This window comes from Rhynchophorus ferrugineus, unplaced genomic scaffold (assembly GCF_030347505.1).
Source record: "Rhynchophorus ferrugineus isolate W39M unplaced genomic scaffold, kcgeb_rfMv2 rfM1, whole genome shotgun sequence".
Lineage (NCBI taxonomy): Eukaryota > Metazoa > Arthropoda > Insecta > Coleoptera > Curculionidae > Rhynchophorus > Rhynchophorus ferrugineus.
The window spans coordinates 35,367,907-35,373,386 of NW_027472580.1; the positions used below are offsets into that span (position 1 = coordinate 35,367,907).

A 5,480-nucleotide genomic window follows, 5' to 3' on the forward strand; every position below is an offset into this window, starting at 1 on the left:
GTTTAATTTTAATTTTAAGGAAAATTATGTTTTGTTTTCTTATACCTATGAAGAAATACATGGAAATATTAAAAGTGAGAAGTGAGAGCCCACCCGCCGTATTCTCCAGACCTTGCTCCTTCTAATTACTACTTGTTCTGATATATGAGTACCTCTATGAGCAACGCTTCACTTCTTATATACATACCCAAGAAATGCATCGATAGCTTCAAAATATACATGGAAATGAAATTCATTAATTGCCTGAAAAATGGTATAAAGCAACGGCTATCGATAGACAATAATTTAAATAAATTGTAAATACATTGTGAGGATTTTTGATAACAACACTTCAGATTAAGAAAATCCTCTCAACCAAAAACACAGCTAATATATTAAAATTTTATTAATTTATATCGAAAACGATATGTTTCAAATTTAGAATATAAGTTATAAGGTAAAAAAATAGAATAATTTTCACAAATTAGAAACCAAACAGAAACATTTTTATTGCATGTTAGCAAGACGGATGTAAATAATTAAAAATTAATATAAAATTTTAAAAAGTTATTTTGACCCCGACGTGATTTGAACACGCAACCTTCTGATCTGGAGTCAGACGCGCTACCGTTGCGCCACGGAGTCTTACAGAAGTGTTTCCTAACTCGACGTATTTAAATACGAAAAATATATTTAAAATGTATTACTTTAATTATGTTCTATAATACATTAATGTTTCACATATCTAATAATTAACGCTAACCAACTAAATATATTATTTTGTCACTATAATTTCTATTTAACCATAAACGTTAGCTAAAGGAACTAAATATTCAATCAGGATCTATCACATATAGCGCCTAAGCTGACATGGTCTTTAATTGATCCGACTCTACCAATTTTCCAGCGAATTGTCAGCGTTGGTCGACCAATACTCGATTTCCCGTCTGGTCTGTTTGGTTTAAAGCAATTTTTTGGAACATTAATAAAAATATGAAACTGAAATATCGAATCAAGATTTTTTTCATGCCTTACAGGTTTAATGATCGATCAATATAAACTAATATATTTGAAATAACTGAAATAAACATTCATTAAAGTTACTTAAATGCCTCAATAGACTAATTGACTATAATAAATAATACAAAAATGTTCATTTATAATAATAATAATACACTATAGACCGATTATTCAAAATATATTTATTTTAAAATTAAATGTCGGATAACTAAGATTTTACCTATCAACACAACTGTGTTTAACTAAACACATCAGAAGTCTCACGAAACATTGACGTCACATAGCGTTTCCCAACCATCATTTTCACAATTCAGCATTTGAACATTTTAGCACGCTTCGATTTTATTTCGATTCTTTCTCTTATATTTCAAAGTTAAAAAGATAGTTCTGTGTGAACAACAATAAATAATAATTTTATATAGATAAACCAAATTATTAGGGACTCATATACACAAAAGACAAAATGAGGCCCAACCTCGTATGTTATAAATGGTGTTATTTACTCCAACCCAAAAAAGGTTTAATTTATATACGTTTGATGATACAGCTCTGTGTTGTTTCACATTATTTTGTAATATTTGGACAAATTAAAGGAACAAATTGTAAATTTGAAGTTCATTTTTATAACACAATAACAATCTTATAAGCATGTAAAACTACAATACTTCATCAAGTACATTACATCTGTGCTTAGACCAGTTTTAACATATTATTTTTAGGTTTTCATATGAATTCTTCAACTAGTTTCTATTACTTTACTTAAGTTCAACATTCCATTCTGAAATATCCATATATAATCTAAATACACAAATTGAAATAAGTCTTTCTTGATTTTTTATACGCCTTTAATAATTGCATCCTTTTAAAAGCAATGTCCAAGTTCAATTAGATCTCTCCGTGGGTTAACTTTACACCATTTAACTTACACTTATATTACTCAACTTATGAATGGATGTTCTACATATATACTTATCAAATTTTCTATGGATACCTTCCAGACTAACAATTTTTTCTGAAATAATTGTATTGAATTGTGTTTGTATTAAAACTTCTTTTAACTTCTTTCACACATTTCATATTGATTCCGAATATAGCCAATATAGATTCAATACATCAAGTTACTTTTGATTCATCACCCCTTTTCGTATGATAATGAAAATTACTTTTTGGTGAATTCAAGATTATATTGTTTTTCATCTTCACACAGTCATTCTAACTCTGTCTTTGACTATTTAAAGTCTTCAGCATTTTGAATCAGAGTAATAATAAGCAGCGATTTGAAAATTATCAAAACAAACTAGCAATGCTTTTGCCAGCTTATTCTGATTCTAAATGACTAAACAAATTATGACAGGCAATACATTAAACATCTTGATGACGTGAGTTCACTGGTATTTCGATTATACTATATATAGATGTATTCACTAATAGTGAAGGTACATATCAAGATAACAACTTTAGTCACAGTATAAGTATAATCAAGAAATAGAAGGTGTCTGAAATGAAAACATTAATGGAAACAGAAATCTGCTTTTACGTCAAATTTTCACCTTTCATAAAATATATAATATTCCTGCAATATAATATTCCTATAATATAAGATAAAATTCCTAATAGAAATGTCTAGCTTTAACACAACAACCAAATCGATACTTTTAGGCGAACAAAAAGGTTTAATATTCATTAAGGGAAAAGTGAGCTTCGTCTTACAACAAAAAGAACAAGAACAAACACAAGAAGAAATTAAACAACATAGCAAGTGAAGCTTGATAAGCTTACAATTGTAAGCAACCATTCTGATTGCGCGCCATCTTGGTTATGTGACATTTAGCTCAGTTTCGCTTTGTAACCATTGTGTTACGCCATTATGGCATAAAAACGAACAGAAATAGTGACAATATTTATTGAAAATAATCGTTCTATTATTGCCACTAAGCGGAAATTGCGTCAATGGTATGAGATCTGAAGATGGTATGAGATGAGGAAGCAATTCGAAGCCCAATTCATGGACTTTTGCCATCGTTTTCAATAACTTGTGATGCATTGTCTTGGTGAAGCAGCACTTTCTTTTTCTTCAAATGAGGACGTTTTACGGCGATTTCGTCCTTCAAAAGGTCCAATAACGCTATATAATAGTCGCTTTTGGTGGTCCTTCCTTTTTTAAGGTAGTCAATGAAAATTATTCCATGCACATGCCAAAATACAGACGCCATAATCTTGCCAGCCGACTGTTGAGTTTTCCCACACTTTGGAGTGGGTTCATTGTGTGCAGTCTACTCGGATGACTGTCGATTGAACTTCGGAGTGAAATGATGAAGCCATTTTTCATCCATTGTTACATATCGACGCAAAAACTCGAGTGCATTACGCTTGATCATATTCAAACACTGCTCCGAATCATCAACCCGTCCTTGTTTTTGCTCAAAAGTGAGCTCGCACCTCATCCACTTTGCACAGAGCTTTCTCGTACCCAAATATTCGTGAATGATATGATGTACGTTCAGTTGATATCTTTAGAGTGTCTGCTATTTTATTAAACTTCAATTGACGGTCATTCAAAATCATATTTTTTCCCTTCAAAAAGTAGTACTTTGTCAACACGCGAAATTCTTTATTATCCATTTTATTTCACAATAACAAAAGTTGCTTCACTCAAAATTCTATAATTTACAAACTAATGATCCGCTGTCAAATTTATCCACGCATCTTTTGAGGGTTAGGGCTAAATAAAAACCATATGGATTTAATTCTAGTGGTGCCATCTATGTGACAGACCGGAACTTTTCAATTGACCTGTTAGCTGTAAAAAAGTACATTTTTAATACATCTACTTACACCGAATTATGTGTATTTTTATCTAAACCTCTATATAACTAAATCTAATGATTTTTCTTTTTCATATTTTAATCCATATTTTTATTGCCTGAACTATGTGCATCTCCGCAAACCTTCTAGACGCCTACCTCTCTATTAAAAACTTTATATTAACTTCCATCCCAAAAAAGTCAACATCGACAATGGAAAGCCCATTTTGCGCCCAAATACCCACCGACAAAACAGTCCCCCCCAAATTATCACCGAATGGAATGTTACAGTGAACGAGAAAAAGAAAACAGGACAAAAGGAGGAATTTTTTCATTTTCAGGCGCCTTCAGACTTTCGATACCCCTCCGTTTCCTCTCCCCCACGTCGCCGCCCCCCTCCACTTCTCGCACCAGTCAGACACCGGCTCCATAATTAAGCTCCATGGGGGGGTAAGTGCAAAACAAAAGATCCTCAACGCTTTGTCTCTGAATTGTTTGTGCGACCGTGTGCGTGCGTGTAAACATGCGACGAAGAAGACGCGCTCGAAAAGGTGCGAACGTCAATCGAGTGGCGTGGGGGGAGTGAGGAGGTGGCGTCGAGGAGCGCGAAATTATCTGGGTGTTATAAGGGTTTAATTATGTTGTAATGGGACTTGTAAGTCGTCTGTTATACGGGATATAAACACTTTAGGGGCTTTTAAATAATTTATGAACTGATATTAACGTTCCTTAACTCCATTCTTACGACTTGATTATGGTAACCGTTTTATTTGCCGAAACAAGTGGTGAGAAGTTTATATCGAAAACGGCCCACAAGTGTTATAAAAATTTTCTATTATAAACCGTCCAGATTTCAAGCTGATTGATTAATGAAGTGACATTGGATTACTCAATATGCAATCCTAAAGCCAATGAATTTCAATATTATACTTATTTGATTCTGAAACTAATTCAAAATATTGCAAACAACCCAATGTCTCCTTTTACCAACTAGGAGTTTAACTGGACTGGGCCTACAGTTTAACGTGGGGTCCAAACCACGGTCTCCAGCATTAAGCCTACTGACTGGCAAGTGACCAACTTAGAAATCATCCCAGAAGACACCCGGTCTTACCTGGCCTGGTTACCGGCGTGACTGGGGTCATTTTCCTTGTCGGATTTTGCACTCTTGCCTAGAACAATCACATATATTAAACTATCACAAACATAAATTTATGACCATGCCCCCTTTTTGCTATTATATTCTATATTCATTCCTTTTTGCTATTATATTCTATATTCATTCATTTGCTATTTGCTTATTAATTTCACATATATTTATAAGAGAGTTACTATCAACACATTCAGCTCAATAAACAAATTTCGTCATATCATTTAAATCAACTAATAGTGGCAAACTTTACGATATTTCATAAAAGCTGAAAATGTCGGCGGAACTATGGAAGTACACTACTACAAGTTACAGTAATTTCAAATACATATGTAGCGACCGCTACGATCCCTTAGGCCACCACGCATTCACCTACGGCATGTTCAAAGGTTGGCAACACCGGTGGATTTCGGCTATAAAAGACCACCACGATGACGGCTCACTCTATTTTCTTTTCGCATTCCCATTTTAACACTACCACTTCCACGGAACTACAGTACTTCCTTTACCTAACCTTATATCCTGTC

At 33.4% G+C, this 5,480-nt stretch overlaps 1 non-coding gene across 1 annotated transcript; it reads right to left on the reverse strand.

The window, feature by feature from the left end:
- Positions 1–552: 552 nt before the first annotated feature.
- TRNAW-CCA (transfer RNA tryptophan (anticodon CCA)) lies at positions 553–624 on the reverse strand. The gene has a single exon. It is a non-coding gene; the product is annotated as a tRNA-Trp (tRNA).
- Positions 625–5,480: the final 4,856 nt, after the last annotated feature.